Genomic DNA, 26289 nt, shown 5'->3' on the forward strand with positions numbered 1-26289 from the left:
AGCCACATAGTATATTGCCCAGCCACGTAGTATATTGCCTAGTCACGTAGTATATTGCCCAGCCACGTAGTATATTGCCCAGTTATGTAGTATATTGCCCAGTGACGTAGTATACAGCACAGAGCCACATAGTATATTGCCCAGCCACGTAGTATATTGGCCAGTCACTTAGTTTATTGCCCACCTATGTAGTATATTGCCCAGCTACATATGTCACAGGTTAAAAAATAAACATATACTCACCTTCCGAGGGAGCCCTTGTAGTCATGTCGCCTGTGTGCGGTGCACTCGGCAGCTTCCGGTCCCAGGGTTGGTAGCGCAGGACCCGTGATGACGTCGCGGTCACATGACCGTGACGTCATGGCAGGTCCTTCTCGCGCAGGACCTGTGATGAGGTCACGGACACATGACCGTGACGTCATGGCAGGTCCTTGTCGCATATCATCCTTGCCCCCGGAACGTGCCGCCTGCATGGAGTGGTTACCGGAGCGTCGCGAGGAGCGGGAAAGGCGGCGGAAGGTGAGTATATAATCATTTTTTATTTTTTTTATTACTTTTAACATTAGATCCTTTTACTATTGACGCTGCATAGGCAGCATCAATAGTAAAAACTTGGTCACACAGGGTTAATAGCGGCGGTAACGGAGTGAGTTACCCGCAGCATAAGGTGGTCCGTTACCGCTGGCATTAACCCTGTGTGAGCGGTGACTGCGGGGAGTATGGAGCGGGCGCCGGACACTGACTGCAGGGGAGTAGGGAGGGACTAATCGGACTGTGGCTGTCGCTGATTGGTCGCGGCAGCCATGACATGCAGCTGGCGAGACCAATCAGCGACTTGGATTCCATGACAGACAGAGGCCGCAACCAATGAATAAGGCCATGTTCACACAGTGCGTTTTTTACTGCGGAACCGCCACGATTTTGCCGCTGCGGCTCCGCAGCTGTTTTCCATGCAGGGTACAGTACACTGTACCCTATGGAAAACAGGAACCACTGTGCACATGATGCGGGAATCGGGAAAAAAAGCCGCGCTGAATAGCCGCGGTAAAAAAGAAGTACCATGTCACTTCTTTTTGCAAAACTGCAGCGGTTCTGCACCCATTGACCTCCATTGTGAGGTCAAACCCGCAGTAAAACCCACAGATGAAAAATATATCTGCGGGTTTTACTGCGGCTTGTGGTGCAGAACCGCTGCAGTGTGGCTGCCCCCCGTGCCCCAATCCCACCCCCCCATGCTCCGATGCCACCCCCCCGTGCTCCGACGCCCCCCCGTGCCCTCATCTCCCCCCCTTATACTTACCCGGCCTCCCGGTGTCCGTCCGGCCATCTTCTCCCTGGGCGCCGCCATCTTGCAAAATGGCGGGCGCATGCGCAGTGCGCCCGCCGAATCTGCCGGACGGCAGATTCGTTCCAAAGTGCATTTTGATCACTGAGATATAACCTCAGTGATCAAAATAAAAAAAATAGTAAATGACACCCCCCCCCCCCCCTTTGTCACCCCCATAGGTAGGGACAATAAAAAAATTAAGAATTTTTTTTTTTTCCACTAAGGTTAGAATAGGGTTAGGGTTAGGGGTAGGGTTAGGGGTAGGGGTAGGGTTAGGGGTAGGGTATTTTCAGCCATTTTAACCCTAAAAAACGTCCTAGAAAACACACAGACTCTGCATAGAAAACTGCATAAAAAAACGCACCAAAAAAGCATCAAAAAAAGGACCTGCGTTTTCTGCCAAGAGCTGCGGTTTTTAGTCCTGAAAAAAAAAGGAGGGAAATCAGGAACGTGTGAACATACCCTATCTGTGACAGAAAGAAGGACAGACAGGGAGAAAGAAGGAAGTGACCCTTCCGCAATCATCTCATTGTGCAAACTGTATACAAACAAACCATAATTCTTTGTCTGCATACATGTTGCATATTCTTGGGAAGCACATTTTGGGGATGTGCTGTTGACCAAAGATGATTTTTAAAAACCTGTATTAGAGATACAATCAGCCAACACAGCAGCGTCTATTTAATCACTGGCAAACTTACACAGAGCAAAGATCGAGAATACATGTTCATCACCCTGTGTAAAAAGGACAAATATACTGCCAGAGTATTGCAGATTAAGGTGTCTATAAACACTTGTAAACATAAAAATACTATCCAAGCCTGCTAAATTGCCCATGATAAGCAGATGGCCCATGTGTATGGAGACTTCCCAAAACAGTTTTTTCCCCTCTTCACATCAACATTTGGCTGGTAGATCTTTTACGGTGGAGTAGACCAACAGTAATTCAATAACTATCCTGATTTATTGAAGCCATTTTAAGAGTTTCTTACCACAATGTGCATAGGAATACAATAATGAACATATTTTATCTTTGGCATCAGCACTAAGTCACAAACATATGAAAAGTTATTAATAATAATAACAACAGAATATCGAATAATTAAGCTGGAACTTATCTGGACCTTCTGATGTTGGAATAAAGGAATTTTACTGAACTTACTTTATCAAGTACAGCCATGCTTGGGAATTACTGTACAAAATAATTAACAAAAGTATGCTTACTCAGCCTGTGGGGAATTGTAATCCTTCATGGTATGGCTCAGCAACAAAGCCAAATAATATTAATCTTCATTGAAGAAAGCATTGTACACATACACCTCTTAGATATGCCTGTAAACTATTAAGAGAAATACAGTCTTTGAAACTATTCAATAAATTATTACATTGCTCATAAATTTACAGATCAGTTGACAGCCAACTACGACTCTTATTCTGTGGAGAAACTATAACTTTCAGCATGCCGTAAAAAAAAAAAAAAAACTCACAATGCTAAAAGAGTGCCAGGCAACATTACACCTGTTAACACACTTAGTATTCTGACATATTAAATTGATGGTCTACCCTACCCTCCAGTAACCCCACCAATCATCAGAACCAAGGCGCTAACTTTACACTAGTATCGGACTCCGCGATGTCCATGTTACGCTATGTTCACATTTGCGTTGTTGGGCGCAGCGTCGTTGACGTATACCGACGCATGCGTCATGCGCCCCTATCTTTAACATGGGGGTCGCATGGGAATGCGCCGGTATGCACTGTATAGCGTTATCTGACGCATGCGTCATTTGGGCGCAACAGTCAGGGTGCAGCCGACGCTACATGATGCAGTTTTTCGGCGTCATATTTCAGGTAAAAGTTGAACGCATGCGTCACAAAACGCTGCGTTGTGTATGCGTTTTGCGCTGCGTCGACGACGCTGCGCCCAACAACGCAAATGTGAACATAGCATTACTTGACTGTACTTGGTACTGCAGCCCAGAGAATGGCTGAGTTACAGTACTAAACACAAAAAATGTAGAAAATATGTATCCGTCACTCATCCCGAGGTTCAATAAAAAGTTGCCATTTATTAGATTCATTAAAAATCAACAGTGCAAAAATATATTTAAAAAAACACTCATGTAGACTAACATGCTTCAAACCCAGGTCCATGGGTTGTTAATCACAAGTCTTAACGTTCTGTAGTGTTGATTTTTAATGAAACTAATAAATGGTAATTTTTGATTGAACCTTGGAATGAATGCTGGATACACCTTTTCTATATTCCTTGGGACCGGCGGCCTGCGTCACTCCGTGCATCACCTGGCTCATTAGACCATGGACTTTGCCTTGTAGAGGAGATAGCTGAAAATGCTTCTTTTCCCTATGTTTACAGGACTAGAAATAATGACTACTCCAGTCACTGCAGTGAAAGGGTCGTATTACTACTGCTTTTTCGTTCTATTGATAGGTATAATGATTGGGTTGTCAGCTAGTGAGTCCATCACAGATCATATATTATTGGCTATTGTAAGGATAGACTTGTAATGTAGTATACAGAAAAAGACCTTTAATCATTTGTGCGTAGGTAGTGTGCGTAGGATAAGGAATGCTAAATTGACACAACCTTATTGGATAGCTCCTACTGGACCTGTCTTGCAGCATCTCTGGACAAGGAGGTATAAATTTGTTAGGAATCTATGAACAATTTTTACAGGGAAATTAAAGCCACTTAGACAACAGCTGTAGTCAGGTTACCAGTGCTGCAGTCACATTAGCAGCGGTGCAGGGTCTGTCTTCCCAGCTGCAGTCACAGTAGCAGTGGTGCAGGGTCTGTCTTCCCAGCTGCAGTCACATTAGCAGTGGTGCAGGGTCTGTCTCCCCAGCTGCAGTCACAGTAGCAGCGGTGCAGAGTCTGTCTTCCCAGCTGCAGTCACAGTACCAGTGGTGCAGGGTCTGTCTTCCCAGCTGCAGTCACAGTAGCAGTGGTGCAGGGTCTGTCTTCCCAGCTGCAGTCACAGTAGCAGTGGTGCAGGGTCTGTCTTCCCAGCTGCAGTCACAGTAGCAGTGGTGCAGGGTCTGTCTTCCCAGCTGCAGTCACAGTAGCAGTGGTGCAGAGTCTGTCTTCCCAGCTGCAGTCACAGTAGCAGTGGTGCAGGGTCTGTCTTCCCAGCTGCAGTCACAGTAGCAGTGGTGCAGGGTCTGCCTTCCCAGCTGCAGTCACAGTAGCAGTGGTGCAGGGTCTGTCTTCCCAGCTGCAGTCACAGTAGCAGTGGTGCAGGGTCTGTCTTCCCAGCTGCAGTCACAATAGCAGTGGTGCAGGGTCTGTCTTCCCAGCTGCAGTCACAGTAGTGCAGGGTCTGTCTTCCCAGCGGCAGTCACAGTAGCAGTGGTGCAGGGTCTGTCTTCCCAGCTGCAGTCACAGTAGCAGTGGTGCAGGGTCTGTCTTCCCAGCTGCAGTCACAGTAGCAGTGGTGCAGGGTCTGTCTTCCCAGCTGCAGTCACAGTAGCAGTGGTGCAAGGTCTGTCTTCCCAGCTGCAGTCACAGTAGCAGTGGTGCAGGGTCTGTCTTCCCAGCTGCAGTCACAATAGTAGTGGTGCAGTGTCTGTCTTCCCAGCTGCAGTCACAGTAGCAGTGGTGCAGGGTCTGTCTTCCCAGCGGCAGTCACAGTAGTAGTGCTGCAGGGTCTGCCTTCCCAGCTGCAGTCACAATAGTAGTGGTGCAGTGTCTGTCTTCCCCGCTGCAGTCACATTAGCAGTGGTGCAGGGTCCTTCTCCCAAGCTGCAGTCACATTAGCAGTGGTGCAGGGTCCTTCTCCCAAGCTGCAGTCACATTAGCAGTGGTGCACGGTATTTCTCAGCAGGTGCAGTCACATTAGCAGTAGTGTAGGGTCCATGTCCCCAACCGCAATCACATTAGCTGCAGTCAAAAGTCTCACTCCCAGCTGTAGTCACATTAACAGTGGTACAGGGTCCATCTCCCCAACTGCAGTCACATTAGCAGTGGTGCAGGGTCTGTCTCCCCAGTTGCTGTCACATTAGCTGTGGTGCAGGGTCCACCTCCCAAGCTGCAGTCACATTAGCAGTGGTGCAGGGTCTGTCTCAGTAGCTGTAGTCACGTTAGCAGTGGTGCAGGGTCTGTCTCCCCAGCTGCAGTCACATTAGGTGCGGTGCGGGGTCTGTCTTCCCAGCTGCAGTCACAGTAGCAGTGGTGCAGGGTCTGTCTCAGCAGCTGCAGTCACATTACCAGTGGTGCAGGGACTGTCTCAGCAGCTTCAGTCACATTAGCAGTGGTGCAGGGTCTGTCTCCGTAGCTTCAGTCACATTAGCAGTGGTGCAGGGACTGTCTCAGTAGCTTCAGTAACATTAGCAGTGGTGCAGGGACTGTCTCAGCAGCTTCAGTCACAGTAGCAGTGGTGCAGGGTCTGTCTCAGCAGCTGCAGTCACATTAGCAGTGGTGCAGGGTCTGTCTCAGCAGCTGCAGTCACATTACCAGTGGTGCAGGGACTGTCTCAGCAGCTTCAGTCACATTAGCAGTGGTGCAGGGTCTGTCTCCGTAGCTTCAGTCACATTAGCAGTGGTGCAGGGACTGTCTCAGCAGCTTCAGTCACATTAGCAGTGGTGCAGGGACTGTCTCAGCAGCTTCAGTCACAGTAGCAGTGGTGCAGGGTCTGTCTCAGCAGCTGCAGTCACATTAGCAGTGGTACAGGGTCTGTCTCAGCAGCTGCAGTCACATTACCAGTGGTGCAGGGACTGTCTCAGCAGCTTCAGTCACATTAGCAGTGGTGCAGGGTCTGTCTCCGTAGCTTCAGTCACATTAGCAGTGGTGCAGGGACTGTCTCAGCAGCTTCAGTCACATTAGCAGTGGTGCAGGGTCTGTCTCCGTAGCTTCAGTCACATTAGCAGTGGTGCAGGGACTGTCTCAGTAGCTTCAGTCACATTAGCAGTGGTGCAGGGTCTGTCTCCGTAGCTTCAGTCACATTAGCAGTGGTGCAGGGTCTGTCTCCGTAGCTTCAGTCACATTAGCAGTGATGCAGGGTCTCTCTCCCCAGCTGCAGTCAAATTAGGTGCGGTGCGGGGTCTGTCTTCCCAGCTGCAGTCACATTAGCTGTGGTGCAGGGTCCACCTCCCAAGCTGCAGTCATGTTAGCAGTGGTGCAGGTTACATCTCCCCAGCTGCAATCATATTAGCAGTGATGCAGGGTCCATCTCCCCAGCTGTAGTCACATTAGCAGCAGTGCAGGGTCTGTCTCCACAGCTGTAGTCACATTAGCAGTGTTGCAGGGTCTGTCTCAGCAGCTGAAATCATATTAGCTGAGGTGCAGGGTCTTTCTCAGCAGCTGCAGTCCACCTAAGGTTAGTCAGGTTGGACGCTGTACAAGTATGCAGCATCAGACGCGCAGCATTTACTTATCGTGTGCACCTACCCTTAGCCCTGCTCTGATGAAGACATCACGAAAGGACAAGCCCTGCCCCAATCAGGGCATCAGCTGCTGAGGAGCTCTGCCTCAATCAAGGCAATCAGCTGCTGGGAAGCTCTGCCTCAATTAGGGCATCAGCTGCTGAGAAGACCCCCCTCAATCAGAGCATCAGCGGAAGAGAAGTTCTGCCCCAATCAGAGCTTCAGCCACTGCGAAGCTCGACCCCAACCAGGGCATCAGCCGCTAAAAAGGCCCACCCCAATCAGGGCATCAGCGGATGATAAGCTCTGCCCCAATCAGGGCATCAGCCACTGAGAAGCTCCACCCCACCCAGGGCATCAGTCACTGAGAAGCTCCGCCTCAACCAGGGCATCAGCCGCTAAAAAGCTCAGCCCCAACCAGAGCATCAGCTGATAAGAAGACCCACCCCAATCAGGGCATCAGCGGATGAGAAGCTCTGCCTTAACCCCTTCATGACCAAGCCTATTTTGACCTTAATGACCTGGCCGTTTTTTGCGATTCTGACCAGTGTCCCTTTATGAGGTAATAACTCAGGAAAGCTTCAACGGATCCTAGCGGTTCTGAGACTGTTTTTTCGTGACATATTGGGCTTCATGTTAGTGGTAAATTTAGGTCAATAAATTCTGCGTTTATTTGTGATAAAAATGGAAATTTGGCGAAAATTTTGAAAATTTTGCAATTTTCATTCTGTTAAACCAGAGAGTTATGTGACACAAAATAGTTAATAAATAACATTTCCCACATGTCTACTTTACATCAGCACAATTTTGGAAACCAAATTTTTTTTTTTGCTAGGAAGTTATAAGGGTTAAAATTTGACCAGCGATTTCTCATTTTTACAACAAAATTTACAAAACCATTTTTTTTGAGGGACCACCTCACATTTGAAGTCAGTTTGAGGGGTCTATATGGCTGAAAATACCCAAAAGTGACACCATTCTAAAAACTGCACCCCTCAAGCTGCACAAAACCACATTCAAGAAGTTTATTAACCCTTCAGGTGCTTCACAGCAGCAGAAGCAACATGGAAGGAAAAAATGAACATTTAACTTTTTAGTCACAAAAATGATCTTTTAGCAACATTTTTTTTATTTTCCCAATGGTAAAAGGAGAAACTGAACAACGAAAGTTGTTGTCCAATTTGTCCTGAGTACGCTGATACCTCATATGTGGGGGTAAACCACTGTTTTGGCGCATGGCAGGGTTTGGAAGGGAAGGAGCGCCATTTGACTTTTTGAATGAAAAATTGGCTCCACTCTTTAGCGGACACCATGTCACATTTGGAGAGCCCCCGTGTGCCTAAAAATTGTAGCTCCCCCACAAGTGACCCCATTTTGGAAACTAGACGCCCTAAGGAACTTATCTAGATGCATAGTGAGCACTTTAAACCCCCAGGTGCTTCACAAATTGATCCGTAAAAATGAAAAAGTACTTTTTTTTCACAAAAAAATTCTTTTAGCCTCAATTTTTTCATTTTCACATGGGCAACAGGATAAAATCGATCCTAAAATTTGTTGGGCAATTTCTCCTGAGTACACCGATACCTCACATGTGGGCGTAAACCACTGTTTGGACACATGGTAAGGCTCGGAAAGGAAGGAGCGCCATTTGACTTTTTGAATGAAAAATTATCTCCATCGTTAGCGTACACCATGTGGCGTTTGGAGAGCCCCTGTGTGCCTAAACATTGGAGCTCCCCCACAAGTGACCCCATTTTGGAAACTAGACCCCTCATGGAACTTATCTACATGCATATTGAGCACTTTAAACCCCCAGGTGCTTCACAGAAGTTTATAACGCAGAGCCATGAAAATAAAAAATAATTTTTCTTTCCTCAAAAATGATTTTTTAGCCTGGAATTTCCTATTTTGCCAAGGGTAATAGGAGGAATTGGACCCCAAATGTTGTTGTCCAGTTTGTCTTGAGTACGCTGATACCCCATATGTGGGGGTAAACCACTGTTTGGGCGCACGGCAGTGCTCGGAAGGGAAGGCACGCCATTTGGCTTTTCAAATGGAAAATTAGCTCCAATCATTAGCGGACACCATGTCACGTTTGGAGAGCCCCTGTGTGCCTAAACATTGGAGATACCCCACAAATGACCCCATTTTGGAAACTAGACCCCCAAAGGAACTAATCTAGATGTGTGGTGAGCACTTTGAACCCCCAAGTGCTTCACAGAAGTTTATAACGCAGAGCCATGAAAATAAAAAAAAAAATTATTTTCTCAAAAGTAATTTTTTAGCCCAGAATTTTTTATTTTCCAAAATGCTACAGGAGAAATTGGACCCCAAAAGTTGTTGTCCAGTTTCTCCTGAGTACACTGATACCCCATGTGTGGGGGTAAACCACTGTTTGGGCACACGTCGGGGCTCAGAAGGGAAGTAGTGACTTTTGAAATGCAGACTTTGATGGAATGGTCTGCGGGCGTCACGTTGCGTTTGCAAAGCCCCTGGTGTGCCTAAACAGTAGAAACCCCCCACAAGTGACCCCATTTTGGAAACTAGACCCCCCAAGGAAATTATCTAGATATGTGGTGAGCGTTTTGAACCCCCAAGTGCTTCACAGACGTTTACAACGCAGAGCCGTGAAAATAAAAAATCATTTTTCTTTCCTCAAAAATGATGTTTTAGCAAGCATTTTTTTATTTTCACAAGGGTAACAGGAGAAATTTGACCCCAAAAGTTGTTGTCCAGTTTCTTCTGAGTACGATGATACCCCATATGTGGCGGTAAACCACTGTTTGGGCACACGTCAGGGCTCGGAAGTGAGGGAGCACCATTTGACTTTTTGAATACAAGATTGGCTGGAATCAATGGTGGCGCCATGTTGCGTTTGGAGACCCCTGATGTGCCTAAACAGTGGAAACCCCTCAATTCTACCTCCAACACTAACCCCAACACACCCCTAACCCTAATCCCAGCTGTAGCCATAACCCTAATCACAACCCTAACCCCAACACACCCCTAACCACAACCCTAACCCCAACACACCCCTAACCACAACCCTAATTCCAACCCTAACCCGAAGGCTATGTGCCCACGTTGCGGATTCGTGTGAGATTTTTCAGCACCATTTTTGAAAAATCCGCGGGTAAAAGGCACTGCGTTTTACCTGAGGATTTACCGCGGATTTCCAGTGTTTTTTGTGCGGATTTCACCTGCGGATTCCTATTGAGGAACAGGTGTAAAACGCTGCGGAATCCGCACAAAGAATTGACATGCTGCAGAAAATACAACGCAGCGTTTCTGCGCGGTATTTTCCACACCATGGGCACAGCGGATTTGGTTTTCCATAGGTTTTCATGGTAAACCTGATGGAACACTGCTGCGAATCCGCAGCGGCCAATCCGCTGCGAATCCGCAGCCAAATTCGCACCGTGTGCACATAGCCTAATTTTAAAGGTATGTGCACACGCTGCGGAAAACGCTGCGGATCCGCAGCAGTTTCCCATGAGTTTACAGTTCAATGTAAACCTATGGGAAACAAAAATCGCTGTACTCATGCTGCAGAAAAACTGCACGGAAACGCAGCGGTTTACATTCCGTAGCATGTCACTTCTTTCTGCGAATTCCGCAGCGGTTTTACAACTGCTCCAATAGAAAATCGCAGTTGTAAAACCGCAGTGAAATGCGCAGAAAAACCGCGGTAAATCCGGTTTAGCACTGCAGATTTATCAAATCCGCTGCGGAAAAATCCGCAGAGGACCAGAATAAGTGTGCACATACCCTAACCCTAAAAAAAAAAAAAAAAAAAAAAAGTCATTATTTTATTATTGTCCCTACCTATGGGGGTGATAAAGGGGAGGGGTTCATTTACTTTTTTTTTATTTTGATCACTGTGATAAAACCTATCACAGTGATCAAAATGCACATTGGAACGAATCTGCCTGCCGGCAGATTCGGCAGGTGCACTGCGCATGCCCCCGCCATTTTGGAAGATGGCGGCACCCATGGAGAAGATGGACGGACCCCGGGAGGCTCGGTAAGTATGATGGGGTGGGGGGGAGCACGGGGGGGTGGATCGGAGCATGGGGGGGTGGATCAGAGCATGGGGGGTGGATCAGAGCATGGGGGGGTGGATCGGAGCGCGGGGGTGGATCGGAGCATGGGGGGTGGATCAGAGCATGGGGGGATGGATCGGAGTGCAGGGGGGTTGGATTGGAGCACGGGGGGTGGGATTGGATCAAGGGGGGAGCGGACAAGAGCACGGGGGGAGCGGCAGGAGGAAGGAGGGGAGCGGAGCAGTGTACCATTATAAATGTAGCAAAGTAGGAAATGTACATGATAAATATCTAGCAATGCAAGAAACTGTGCATGTACTGTACAAGGAACAACCGGAAAGTCAGTCTGAGCTTAACATCACCTAATTGATGGTAACAAATGAAAAGCTCACGTAAGAGGGAGCTAATGGAAAAAAAAAATCTTACAAATCATAAATAACACATTTTCTAGAAAGCAAAGCAAGATTATTTTATGGTGACAAATTCCTTGGTTGACAAATATAACAAAGGCAGAAATGACAAAACATGGGATGGCATAGATCTCAGCTACAATTTACGCCAGCGTTCTGTCAAACATTATAGAAAATTTGTCATTCGCTGGCCCTTTTTTAGATGGTGACTGTTGACGCAAAAACAGTTTCAAAATTGCAGCATAAGAACCCTTTCACCAAATTGCACAGGTGTGCTAGAGGGAATGCTAAATGTCATCGATTGAGTAACCGCTGCACACTGAACTGTCATTGTGCCTACTCATCTGGCCATCAGCAAAAAGGTTTTTTTAGCTGCAGTCAATTCAAACATTGTTTTTGGTCACATCACGAGAATACTCTTGACATAAATGCAGCTGCAAGGTGTGAACTTATTGTAACAAGAAGCTCTTCCATTACGATATTTGTAGCACTACTATGTGTAATTGTACCTAGTGGAACAGCCCTAACAGTGAACTAATTGCCAACCTCACAAGATAAATTATTATGTGTCTCTTTATCTAATAAATGATATAGCAATGGAAAAAAATTGTACAAAACACTACACAAATTATAAAGTGACTAGTAAACACTAAATTACCGTATATATATATAAACACTAAGGGGAGACAAAGGACCCAATTCATTATTACCTATTTTGTCCAAGAAATTAATGTCCCTTACGCTCTGAGGTATCTCGGGACACCAGAGCATGATGACATCAGATGTAAAGAACAAATAAAGAATTTATACTTACCGTTTACCTGTCAAGCTCCCATACTGCTCGTTGTCTGTTATCAGGTCCGCAGAGCTGCCTCTTCTTTCCACCATTACAAGCCCCATTTTCTGGCCGGTTTATTCAAGGTTTGGACTTCCAACCACAATCAGGCCTTGGGGGTCTCTGCACACTGTACGTTGTAACCAGGGTTGCACTGGCCCACCAGAAATCTGTAGAATCCTCCGGTGGACCTTGCCTTCTCCTTCAGGTGAGTTCATAGTGCAAAACTTGCAGCTACTATGGGGCTCTTGAATGAGGGAGAAAGATGGGCCCTCAGAATCAAATTCTCTGGTGGGCCCAATGTTCTTCAGTCTGACACTAGTTGTAACGTCATGAACATGAGCTGTACAGTGACCTCCGAGGCCTGGTAGTGACTGGAAGTCTTGGCCTAGAGTGAACAGGCCACAACTATGATGGCAAAAGGAAGGAACCCAGAGGACAGGCACAAGCGCAGGCCAACAAGCAGTGCTACCTGCCATCTGATCCTTTTTTTTTAAGCCAATCCATCTTCAACTTGTTTACTCTAAGTTGAGATTTCTTGGTGCTACCAGGCCTCAGAGGTCATTGTGCATGGCATGTCCTTGACAACATGATGTACAATGCGTAGTTACCTCTGAGGCCCGGTTGTGCCCAGAAGTTCAAGCCCTGAGTGAACCAACCAGGAGATGTGGATCGCGAAAGGAGAAAGGCAGATCTGACTATGAGACAGCAGGCAGTGATCATCAGAGGGGCCAAACAAGTTAGCAGTTAGGTTAGTATAAGTTTTTTTTGTATTCTCATAAATGCAGACTTTTTGTATATTCCAGTAGAATTCAATGCTCTATAATGATGTACAATAACAAATTATATTGCGGTACCGTGTTAGCCAGAGAAATCGATGTGAATACTTTTCTGCCCAATGATGACAGAAGTATTCTAGGAGTGATACCTTTATTGGCTAACCAGAAAATAATATGTTTGCAAGCTTTCAGAGCACAGTGGCTCCTTCTTCAGGCAAGCTTGCCTGAGCCTGAGCTGCAATCAGATCCCTGCCCTGCCAGGAACTCCAGCAGAATGCGGCCACTTTCGGCCTGAGCTCTGTTGGAGGTGGCGCATGCAGCAGATGTCGGATGGCACAATACAGTGACGTCATCGCACCATCCAAAATACACTGCTGTACAGGAAGATAGAGGGCAGCCGCGGTGTACAGGAAGCCTGGGTTAGGTGAGTATAAGCCTTATTTTTGTACATTTTGCCAATGAATGTGGGACATATGTGGGACCAGCTATTGGGGGGACTTGAGAAGGGCTGGCTGTGGGGGGACAAAACACGGGCTGACTGTGAGGGCATACGAGGGTCTGGCTTTGAGACCTATCACAAGAGGGGCTGTGGGGGACATCATATAATATTAGAGACTGTGAGGAACATTATACTGGGAGGTGTGGGAATATTATACTATACAGGATATGTGAGGGGGGCTGTGGGGAGAATCATAGTGTATAGGGGGCTGTGGTGAACATCATAGTGTATATCGTGGGGACATTGTGGATATCACACTGTATGGACAGCTGTGGTCGGCATCATACAGTTTAGGAGAACAATGTGGGGGGATATAGTTTGGAGAGGACAATGTAGTGGGCAGTAGGAAGGCATAGTGTGAATAGCGGCACAGATATGGAGAGGGGCAGCATGAAATGGTATTGAGGCAAGCAGTTGATAAGGAAGGATGGTGTGGCTCATTAAGGCGGACAGTGTGGAGGTCATATACCAAATGAGGCATATTTAGGGCATAATAAGGACAGATATTTTTATGCAGGAGATATTTTAATAACACTTATTTTTTAAAGGGCACTGTGTGGGGATGTGCTGCAGAAGACTGGAGAAGAGGGAATCTGGAGAGACAAGCTGTGGATGTTAAAAGTCATCATGGCGTCTGGACAAGATGGAGACGAAAACTAAAGGTACTGTCACACTAGACGATATCGCTAGCGATCCGTGACGTTGCAGCGTCCTCGCTAGCGATATCGTCCAGTGTGACAGGCAGCAGCGATCAGGCCCCTGCTGGGAGATCGCTGGTCGGGGAAGAAAGTCCAGAACTTTATTTCGTCGCTGGACTCCCCGTAGACATCGCTGAATCGGCGTGTGTGACACCGATTCAGCGATGTCTTCACTGGTAACCAGGGTAAACATCGGGTAACTAAGCGCAGGGCCGCGCTTAGTAACCCGATGTTTACCCTGGTTACCAGCGTAAAAAAACAAACAGTACATACTTACATTCAGCTGTCTGTCCCTTGCCGTCTGGTTCCTGCACTGACTGCTGGCCGTAAAGTGAAAGCAGAGCACAGCCACAGCGGTGAGTCACCGCTGTGTGACTCACCGCTGTGCTGTGCTTTCACTTTCACTTTACGGCCAGCAGTCAGTGCAGGAACCAGACGGCAAGGGACAGACAGCTGAATGTAAGTATGTACTGTTTGTTTTTTTACGCTGGTAACCAGGGTAAACATCGGGTTACTAAGCGCGGCCCTGCGCTTAGTTACCCGATGTTTACCCTGGTTACCGGGGACCTCGGGATCGTTGGTCGCTGGAGAGCTGTCTGTGTGACAGCTCTCCAGCGACCAAACAGCGACGCTGCAGCGATCCGGATCGTTGTCGGTATCGCTGCAGCGTCGCTTAGTGTGACGGTACCTTAAGAAAAGACTCAATCAGATAAGAGGTCACCCATAATGTACCTGGATATACATGTTAACTTGTTGATACTGACGGTCTCGTCAGTACTGTGATTCCTGTATGGTCCATAGTCTAGCAATGAATGGTCACAACAACTCCCAGTATCTTTTTACCATTGTAAAGGACATACTGGGAGTTGTAGGTTCATGAGATACAAATGTATATGGACCAGACTTAGTAGGATTTAGCTAGTCTGTTTTTAATCATGTGATATCATAAACTCAATTGAACATGAAAGAATTAACTGAGCAGGCAAAATGAGCAATCATAAGTACACAGTGCCATAAAATATCATGATTGCAATATATTAAGAGAATAAAAATGTTGATAGGTGGAGTAGTGCTTCTTTAAAAACAATCCTGTGTATCTATATCCCTTTATCTATCTGCCAAATAATGGACATTTTAACTTGAAACCAAACGGCTCCACTCTCTGTTGAGCCTCATCCCTAAAGTACATTATTTTATTTTTACTTTTGAGGGCATTTTTGGGGTGAAAAACAGGAGGTACTTTAAGGTCCTTTTACCTTAGCCTCTGACTCGTTCCTTTACTTGGGTGCTGAGGATTCATTGGGGAGGGGGGTGGTGTCAGCTTCATCTGCCTAGCACACCAAAATACCTTGTCCCGGCCCTGTACACTACATACTAGAGTTTGGAAATAGGGCATTTACCCCGACCTTCATTTTGACTAGTGATGTGCGATCTTGCTCAGACAACATGTAATATGTTTGAGTCCACACGGCTGCATGATTCGCGGCTGTTAGACAGGCAATCCCCACGTTTTGCAGTTGTCTAACAGCCGCAAATTATGCGGCCACGGGGACTCGAACATAATATTCGAGCAAACGAAGACACTTGGCTAACACCCGAGCATCATCGGATAACACGTTATCCAAACACATTCGCTCATCACTAATCCTGACATCTGTGCTTAATAAGTATACTACAAATATAAGTACACAAGGCCTGTGAACATATCTCAGAATAGAAACAAACTAGAGGAAAAAAGTTATTTTAAACCATCCTCAGTTTTACATATAAATCCAGGCTGACCAGTGCACCACAAAATGAATGACTTTAAGCAAGCTGTGAAACCGTAATGCCACATTGACATCAAGATTAGCACTTAGCCTGTTCTGCTCATTGACTCTACAAATTATGATAAAAATAACCGCACTTTAACAATACCACCTACCTATTACATTTACATGGGGTTTTCCACGTTAAACTGTGGCATACTTGAACTCCCCTGAACTGTATGTGTGTTGAATATTAGGTTATTACAAGTTGCATTTTAATATTAAAGGGGTTTTCCCAAGAAGAAAGTGAATTCTAATCAACATTTAATCACTATATATTTCAGTAAGAATGAGTTCCACAATTGGATGTTTAAAAAAAAAATGTTCCTGTGCCGAGATAATCTTATAAATGTGCCCCTGCTGTGTACTGTGTAATGGCTGTGTCTCACCGTGCAGGACATGGTCTGATCATACCACAGCTCCTGGGCGGGGGAGGACGCAAAAGAGATTATACAGATATTACAGCATGGGATTGCAGCTTTCTTTGATATAAAACATTGCTTAAAAACAGGCAGTGAAGTGTTTTGCCTCACAAAAAGAATCATTTGTGATCCCATGCAGTAATGTCAGTATAGTCTTTAACATCCCCCCTGTCCAGGAGATGTGGTATGATCAGACCATGTCCCTGTACGGTCAGACACGGCCATTACACAGTACACAGCAGGGGCACATTTGTAAGATTATCTCAGCACAGGAACATTTTTTTTAACACATCTAATTGTGAAACTTATTATTATTCCAAGATCTATTAATTAATATGAACTTTTTTTTGTGGGGAAACCCCTTTAAGTATTTGCCTACAATAAACTTGCCTTGGCGGAGCCTCTGAGCATAGATACTGATAGCACCGTTGACTGACATCAACACTACTGACAAAAACAGACACTGGGATCAGCGGCAGAGACTCAGTGTTGGATCCGTGGAAGATGAGTAAAGCGCAACTATTAGGGAAGGCAGTTTACTACTAACAGAAGTTTTAGGAAAAACTCTTCTGAAAGAGAATAACCCCTTTAACCCCTTTTCGATATTGGGTGTAAACGTACGCCGATGTCGGACTCCCTCCCTATCAATATAAAAAATGAACTAACCAGAGCGCTAAACGGCGTAACGAGAAAAAAAGTAAAAATGCCAGAATTATGTTTTTTGGTTGTCGCAACATTGCATTAAAATGCAATAACGGGTGATCGAAATGACGTGTCTGCACCAAAATGGTATCCTTAAAATCGTCAGCTCGGCACGCAAAAAATAAATCCTCACCCAACCCAAGATCATGAAAATTGGAGATGCTACGGGTATCAGAAAATGGCGACATTTAAAAAAAAAAAAAAAACTTTGGAATTTTTTTTACCACTTAAATAAAAAAAGAACATAGACATGTTTGGTGTCTATGAACTTGTAATGACCTGGAGAATCATAATGGCAGGTCAGTTGTTTCATGATTTAGTGACCATGGTGAAAAAATAAAAAGCAAGTGTGGGATTGCGCTTTTTTTGCAATTTCACAGCACTTGGAATTTTGTTTCCTCTTTCTTTTGAGTACACAACATGGTAAAACCAATGGTGTCGTTCAAAAGTACAACTTGTCCCGCAAAAACCAAGTACTCACATGGCCATATTGATGGAAAAACAAAAAAGTTATAGCTCTGGGAAGAAGGGGAGCAAAAAATTAAAATGCAAAACCAAAAATACCTCTGTTCGTTAAGGGGTTAAGCTAACAACACATGACATTTGGTCCCCTTGTTTCATAAAGTTTTATGTTACATAAGTTTTTCTAAAAAATATATATATGGCAAACAGGAAATGTGTTCTTGAGTATTGTGCACAATATTTTACATTTAATACATCACACGCTACAATTATTTTTCAAATAGAGCAGAAATATACGCAGTTTCTGTTACTATAGCAATACAGAATGTTTCTGCACAGACCCAAGAAGGACAAATTTGGATACAGTAACACATTTCTTACATTTTCTAAACTCATGGAACATTTGTATCTAATAAACCAACTACAAACCTGTACTAATCCCAAAGTCCTGAGGATCAGAAGTACGGAATGTACAAAGTTCAGCAGTGGAATGAAGGACTTATATGATATTAAGCCATACTGCCGCACGGTTTATGATTAGAGATACTTACATTAGGGGGTTTCCCCTTTATATATATTACATTTCCCTGTTAGATGATATAAAATATCATTTTTAAAGGGAACCTGTCACCAGACAAATGCTGTCCAATCTGCTGGCAGCATGTTATAGAGCGGGGGAGCAGAGCAGATTGACATACAGATTTGTGAGAGAGATTCATTATAAGGTTGCAGTCTGCTCTCCTGACCTGAGCGTGACAGCATGTATTTCCTTGCAGCTGTCACTCAGGTGAGGATAGCCGGCAGCCAGTCTGAGGATTGCGATGCGAACCTCACACGGAAAATACGTCCGTCTGACTGCACACTACCTTGCATTTTCATTTTCACCATTGAAATTTTACTATTTCTGGGAATTTTGGGTCCAGTGGGCGGTCCTATCAGTGACTGACAGCTATCCCTGTGTGCATTCTTATGCAAAGGAAGCTGTCAGTCACTGATAGGACCGCCCACTGGACCCAAAATCCTAAAAAGAGCAGAGGATTAAATGATGAAAATACAGGTTAGGCCATGTTCATGTTGTATTTGGTCAGTAGTTTACATCAGTATTTGTAATCCAAACCTCGGGAGTGGGTGATAAATACAGAATTGGTGCACGGGTTTCTACTGTACTGAACCTGTGAACATGGTGTTGTGCTGAATATTTTCTCACTAAACTATATATCAGTCTGCTCAGCTCCCCCTGCTCTATAACAAAATATCTTCTGATTAGACTCCATTTTCATGGTGTCAGGTTCCTTTAAAATTGGGATCTTCCGTATAATTGTCTAAGGGTCACTTCCGTCTGTCTGTCCTTCTGTCTGTCATGGATATTCATTGGTCGCAGCCTCTGTCATGGAATCCAAGTCGCTGATTGATCTCTCCAGCTGCCTGTCATGGCTGCCGCGACCAATCAGCGACGGGCACAGTCCGATTAGTCCCTCCCTACTCCCCGCAGTTAGTGCCCGCTCCACACTCCCTGCACTCACCGCTCACACAGGGTAAATGCCAGCGGTGACGGACTGCGTTATGCCGCAGGTTACGCATTCCGTTACCGCTGCTATTAACCCTGTGTGTCCCCAACGTTTTACTATTGATGCTGCCTACGCAGCGTCAATAGTAAAAAAATCTAATGTTAAAAATAATAATAATAAAAAAAAACCTGCTATTCTCACCCTCCGTAGTCCGAGGATGCGCTCGTGCCTTCCGACAGCTTCCGGTCCCAGAGATGCATTGCGAAATTACCCAGAAGACTTAGCGGTCTCGCGAGACCGCTAAGTCTTCTGGGTAATTTCGCAATGCATCCTGGGAACGGAAGATGGCGGCAGCCGCATGCCCATCGCCACAGCGCCGTTGGATCCCAGGGGTGAGTATGTAACTATTTTTTATTTTAATTCTTTTTTTTTTTTTTTAACAGGGATATGTGCCCACACCCCTAAATACTGCGTTGGCTACATGGCTGCTATATACTATGTGGGCAGTACTATATACTACATGGCTGCTGTATACTACGTGGGCAGTACTATATACTACATGGCTGCTATATACTACGTGGACAGTACTATATACTACATGGCTGCTATATACTACGTGGGCAGTACTATATACTACATGGCTGCTATATACTACGTGGACAGTACTATATACTACATGGCTGCTATATACTACGTGGGCAGTACTATATACTACATGGCTGCTATATACTACGTGGGCAGTGTTATATACTACATGGCTGTTGTATACTACGTGGACAGTACTATATACTACATGGCTGCTATATACTACGTGGGCAGTACTATATGCTACATGGCTGCTATATACTACGTGGGCAGTACTATATACTACATGGCTGCTATATACTACGTGGGCAGTACTATATACTACATGGCTGCTATATACTACGTGGGCAGTACTATATACTACATGGCTGCTATATACTACGTGGGCAGTGTTATATACTACATGGCTGTTGTATACTACGTGGACAGTACTATATACTACATGGCTGCTATATACTACGTGGGCAGTACTATATGCTACATGGCTGCTATATACTACGTGGGCAGTACTATATACTACATGGCTGCTATATACTACGTGGGCAGTACTATATACTACATGGCTGCTATATACTACGTGGGCAGTACTATATACTGCATGGCTGCTATATACTACGTGGGCAGTGTTATATACTACATGGCTGCTGTATACTACGTGGACAGTACTATATACTACATGGCTGCTATATACTACGTGGGCAGTACTATATGCTACATGGCTGCTATATACTACGTGGGCAGTACTATATACTACATGGCTGCTATATACTACGTGGGCAGTACTATATACTACATGGCTGCTATATACTACGTGGGCAGTACTATATACTACATGGCTGCTATATACTACGTGGGCAGTGTTATATACTACATGGCTGCTGTATACTACGCGGCCTGTGTTAGATACTGCGTGGGCTGCGTTATATACAACGCATAGGGTATTCTACAATATGTATGTATGTATATAGCAGCCACATACTATATAGCACAGGCCATGTACTATTTGTATGCAATATACTACATGGCTCCTATATACTACGTGGCCTGTGCTATATAGTATGTGGCTGCTATATATATACATATTCTAGAATACCCGATGCAATCGAATCGGGCCACCATCTAGTCATATTGTAACCATGTTCCCATGGCTAGTTAGTGCATTTACAAACCACTATTTTTGGGGGTTACTTCACAGAATATCCACTTAATGGGGTCAGTGCTGGTGAGAGACTGTATATCACACATGATACCATAGCAGCCTGTGTACAGGAGGACCATGGTGGTGGGATCATGTGTACCTACTAACCCTGGACACACTATGGACTGTTCACATCTTGTTTTTTATCCAGATCTAGGGTCTATGCTAAGAAAGCTCCTGATGTGCATGCTTAATATGACTATCAACTTTTATTGCCAGACAAGGACCCAAAGAGTGTCCTGTTGACTCTGACAAGTTGATTTATATCTGAATATGGCAAATAAGGTATAGAACAGTATACTAAACTAAGTTATTCCATTCCACGGGGTTCAGTAACCCAGTACCATTTACCTGCAGATTGCCCCTATATAAGCAGGTATATAGCATTTCTGGATGTGACAGGGTTGCCACTAATCTATTGATTCAGACTTCTAGTATAATGTCTAGTCTGTGTGACATTAGTGCGTTAGAACAACATTAGAATTTTTTGCAGAAAATCCTTTAAAAAAAGATTACCAATTTCAATGGAAATGAAATACATGGCTTTATAAATGAAGTATCCAATCACAGCTGTACCCCTGCGGCTTTACACTTCTTGCGGAAAATACTATACAACACGTCTTTGTCAAAAATGAGAGTACAAAATATCTTCTGCTGTCTATCCAAGGGGCTGGAATCGTGGAGCTTATTGTTAAATATAGTGTTCCTCGTTTCTTTTACCAGGAAGTCCATTTTAAGGATTATTTGTAAAATGTAATACTATGACGTCTTACCACTCTGCCTGTGACTGTCTATAAGCTGCGTTACTGACAGCACATAACTAGAAGTAATCACTTTGGGAACCGTATGATTCTTTATGCCACTTCTCTGACAGTATAAATGGATCAACCCAAGACAAAGTCTGAGACATCATTGAAGAAGCACATACAGTATTCTGTTTCATCTGTTACTTCCCATTCATGCCCTTGGAGGCCCTTTGTAGTGGATATACTCTCCTAAGACACAAAGCCCCAGACTCCATGGTGGAACGCTGCCAACTTCACTGGTTTGTTGTGTTGACAACCACTTAATCAGCACTAAGAGTGGATGTCCTTAGCTGTAAGTGGAAGTCCATCAATAAAGTGTCATAAAAGTATGTCAAACGGTAGAGGCTGTCTATCAGAACATGGAAAACACACTGAGGTCAGTGCGCGTGACAGGATACGATCATTCAGTAATCGCAAGGATAAAGTTGTGTCTTCTCCACTATCCCTGCACATTCTATCCGTCCTCGGACTGATCCACCACTGACTGATGTCACTACGCAAATCCTGACAATCCACATAGAAACCATAGTTTAACACACAGGAACCCCTGGCTTATAACATGAACAATATCATACAGAAAGGTCACCAAAGATTATATTACTAGGGGTATAGGACACCCCTTGACGTGTGTGCGATGCAGTCCAACACTCGTTCTGCAATTCTTCACAGTGCTTAGGTAATATAGACGTCAATCATACCTCTGTAATGAGTGACAAGGGCTTTCTATAATTTGCAGCTATAGATTATTATCCTAGTGTATCCTCACCCATCCCCTGTAGACTGTGAGCCCTCGCGGGCAGGGTCCTCTCTCCTCGAGTACTTGTGTGAGCAAGGGGCGTAACAACTGCGGTCGCAGGGGTCGCAACTGCGACGGGGCCCACAGTGTTTTCAGGGCCCGCCCAATCCAGCAAACAAGTAGCAGGGAAAGGAGACAAGTCACGCACGCATCCTGCTGGCCACGCCCACAGCTTCCCCAGACTTTCAGCAGTGTGCGGCGAGTGGGCGTGTCCGTGAAGGACATGTGACCTAGCAGAAGGGCTGTGCGTGTCACTGACTGAAGCTGGAGAGATGGCAGGCATTAGCTGGTGAGTGATGTGCTGCTTACACCTGACACACACACACACCTACCTGTTCTATGCGCACAGGACCTGTGATGAGGTCACAGGAGGGGAGGAGTCAGGGGTCACATAATCAGTGGCCTCAGTGTGTGCAGGACTCTGCTGTGCTTGATTGTCATGGTGCTGAATGAGGGGAAGTTTATGTAACAGAGCCGTGTGTGTACAAGGTGTAAAGAGCGGAGCCGTGTATGTGCGTAGTGGAGCAAGGTGTACGGAGCGGAGTCAGGTGTGTACGAGGTGTATGGAGCGGAGCCGCGTGTGTAAGAGGTGTATGGAGCGGAGCCGCGTGTGTACGAGGTGTATGGAGCGGAGCCGCGTGTGTACAAGGTGTACGGAGTTCTCGGAGCGAAGCCGTGTGTTCAAGGTGTAGGGATCGGAGCCGCGTGTGTACAAGGTGTATGGAGCGGAGCCGCGTGTGTACAAGGCGTACGGAGCAGAGCCACGTGTGTACAAGGTGTACGGAGTGGAGCCGCGTGTGTACAAGGTGTACGGAGCGGAGCCGTGTGTGTACAAGGTGTACGGAGCAGAGCCACGTGTGTACGAGGTGTACGGAGCGGAGCCGCGTGTGTACAAGGTGTACGGAGCGGAGCCGTGTGTGTACGGGTTCTCGGAGCGAAGCCGTGTGTGTACGGGCTGTACACGGCTGTGGGCAGAGCCCAGCATGTGCACTGTGGGGGAGTATTGCGTGTACTTGCCAGTGTCAGAATGTGCAGTGCGCATGCTCCGGAGCCAACCAGTACACCCAATACACCCCCACACTGCACAGGTCTGGAAATGACGCACATATTACTATAGGGACATGTTAGTTATAAAATCATTTTTCTCAGCGAGTACAGGGCAGTAGTAGGTCAGACTACACAACATTGCAACACAACTATAGTGTGCGAAATGAATAGGGAAAATGTGAATTTCGGTGGGAAATATTTTGGCGCGGGGGGGGGGGGGGGGGCATTTGAAAGTTCGCATCGGGGCCCCTCACTTTGTAGTTACGCCACTGTGTGTGTGCCTTGTATTGCTCATGTTTATTGTGCTTGTCTATAATTGCCCCTTCCACCTGTAAAGCGCCATGGAATAAATGGCACTATAAAAATGAATACTAATAATAATATCAGGATACCTCTGCATGGTGAAAGGTCTGTGACTGTATGCCGGAGTGAGCAGACATAGGGATAGGGAGGAGAAAGCTGACAAATACATACAGTTATCTGACGGAGACACAAGTTAAAGGTAGTCTTCTAGCTAAAGATACCTGCGCATCGATCAATTCGATGTCACAGGTCCAGGAAACTCTTGCTCGCCACAAGTACTACCTACTGGCCATTGAATTCAATGGCCAACCACGTCATGGTGCCAAAGCCTTGCAGTTCATAATGACAGGGATTCTTTATTATACAACCCCTTTGTTAAAGAGAACCTGGATTTGTTAAACTGGACAATGTTTGCTCCTATTTTATTCCCCTTAATCCTCTGAACATGAGTATTTTTCTTCTTTTAAGTTTGTCATTTGGTTTCAGAAAATATGGCCTATTTTATTTAGTGTGACTTTTTATGGCCTTTATATAGGCCACTTTTGAGTTGGTGACAGGTCGTTAAAGGGAACCTGTCACCCCGTTTTTTCAGATTGAGCTATAAATACTGTTAAATAGGGCCTGCGCTGTGCGTTACTATAGTGTATGTAGTGTACCCTGATTCCCCATGTATGCTGAGAAATACATTACCAAAGTCGCCGTTTTCGCCTGTCAATCAGGCTGGTCTGGTCAGGTGGGCGTGTTCACAGCGCTCTTTTCTTCTCCAGCTTTCCGTTGGTGGCGTAGTGGTGTGCGCATGTCCAAGGTCCGAATTCCCTGCGCCCACGTGAAGACACAGCGCGCGATCTGCGCTGTAATCCCTTGCATCGGTGGGGGCGGCCATCTTCCTGGGGCCGCACGTGCGCAGATGGAGTGCTCTGCTGCACGGGGCTTCAGGAAAATGGCCGCGGGATGCCGCGCGTGCGCATTAGAGATCGCGGCGGCCATTTTTCCAAAGCCGAGTTTGCATCTCGGCTTTGGAAAAATGGCCGCCGCGATCTCTAACGCGCACGCGCGGCATCCCGCGGCCATTTTCCTGAAGCCCCGTGCAGCAGAGCACTCCATCTGCGCACGCGCGGCCCCAGGAAGATGGCCGCCCCCACCGATGCAAGGGATTACAGCGCAGATCGCGCGCTGTGTCTTCACGTGGGCGCAGGGAATTCGGAAATTGGACATGCGCACACCACTACGCCACCAACGGAAAGCTGGAGAAGAAAAGAGCGCTGTGAACACGCCCACCTGACCAGACCAGCCTGATTGACAGGCGAAAACGGCGACTTTGGTAATGTATTTCTCAGCATACATGGGGAATCAGGGTACACTACATACACTATAGTAACGCACAGCGCAGGCCCTATTTAACAGTATTTATAGCTCAATCTGAAAAAACGGGGTGACAGGTTCCCTTTAAGGCTAATGTGAAATTATGAAATTGAGAAGAAGAGTCTAGACAAAAAAAATCTATTACTACTAGAGAAAGACTAAATGTAATTGCTGAACATAAGGGTATAAGAGTAAAGTCAAGTTTAAACAAGTCACCGGTCATGTGATTCATGCCGCCGGGGCTACAGGCAGCATTTCACAGGGACAGACACCCTCATCACAATCATTTTATTGAGCCTTTCTAGGCAACTCTGACAGAAATTTACAACACTGGAACTTAGACATTAGGACCGAGAGCCATATGCTTATGGCACTGGGACCAGCAGTTGCACCTGTGTGATTACCCACATTCAGTACAGCCTAACAGCTGCCTGTGCATTATATACATATAATATTCATTTATTTTATATTTATATATACATATATGTATACACACACAAATATATACACACAAACTTTGCAATAGAACCAAACTCAATTCAAAGAGCTAGAAAGATCATTTTGCCAGTGAGAAAAAAAATATATACCGTATATATACAGTCTGCACTAGCAAACCATGCAATAATTTGGGTGCCAAAAGCCTTCCAGGCATAGACGAATCCTCCAACCTCAAAATATAACTAAAAAACCTGACTTGAAAAAGGTTCTCAGTTGAACCAAAACATTGCTGAGCCCCTATGGGTTATTAATCCACAATTTCTATTTTTATTAACAAAAAAAGTGACCAAACAGGTCCAGGGGGCACTTTTAAAATACTAAGTAAACCCTGTCATAGGGTTTTCTTTCCATCTTTATTAAATGGTGTGCTTCATTCATTCATAAATACATGGTGAAGAGAAGTGAGAAAAATATAGGAATGAATACAATTCATGGGATCAAATAACTAAACATTGGCATGTGCATATGCATTCACCCCTTTTGCTATGGAGCCCCTAAGAATTTCTGGTGCAATAAATTACCTTAGTCAGTCACATGCGTAGTGATAAGAAGTCCACCTGGGTGCAATCTAAGTGTCACATGGTCTGTCAGTATATACACACCTTTTTTGAAAGGCCACATAGGCTGCAACACCATTAAGCAAGAGACACCACTAACCAAACACCATGAAGACCAAGCAGATCTCCAAACAAGGCAGGGACAAAGCTGTGGAGAAGTACAAGTCAGGGTTGTGTTATAAAAAAAAAATCCCCATCTCTGATAATCCCCTTGGGCACCATCAAATCCATAATCATCAAATGAAAAGAAGATGGTACCATA

The 26289-nt window shown here is 45.4% G+C and overlaps 1 protein-coding gene across 4 annotated transcripts in view; it reads right to left on the bottom strand.

Moving 5' to 3' along the window:
- The window catches only part of FAM131A (family with sequence similarity 131 member A), a 94057-nt gene that overhangs the window by 40215 nt on the left and 27553 nt on the right, over positions 1 to 26289 (bottom strand). Inside the window, exon 1 of one of the 4 annotated variants that reach the window (XM_069726944.1) lies at positions 17797 to 17822. The exons of 2 other annotated variants lie outside the window; for them this stretch is intronic. The gene's annotated coding sequence lies outside the window, so the exon portion shown is untranslated. Of the gene's footprint in view, positions 1 to 2551; positions 2595 to 17796; positions 17823 to 26289 lie in introns of those variants that run through there. One more of the 4 variants, XM_069726941.1, reaches the window with a different exon arrangement.

Source organism: Ranitomeya imitator, chromosome 5 (assembly GCF_032444005.1).
Source record: "Ranitomeya imitator isolate aRanImi1 chromosome 5, aRanImi1.pri, whole genome shotgun sequence".
Classification (NCBI taxonomy): domain Eukaryota; kingdom Metazoa; phylum Chordata; class Amphibia; order Anura; family Dendrobatidae; genus Ranitomeya; species Ranitomeya imitator.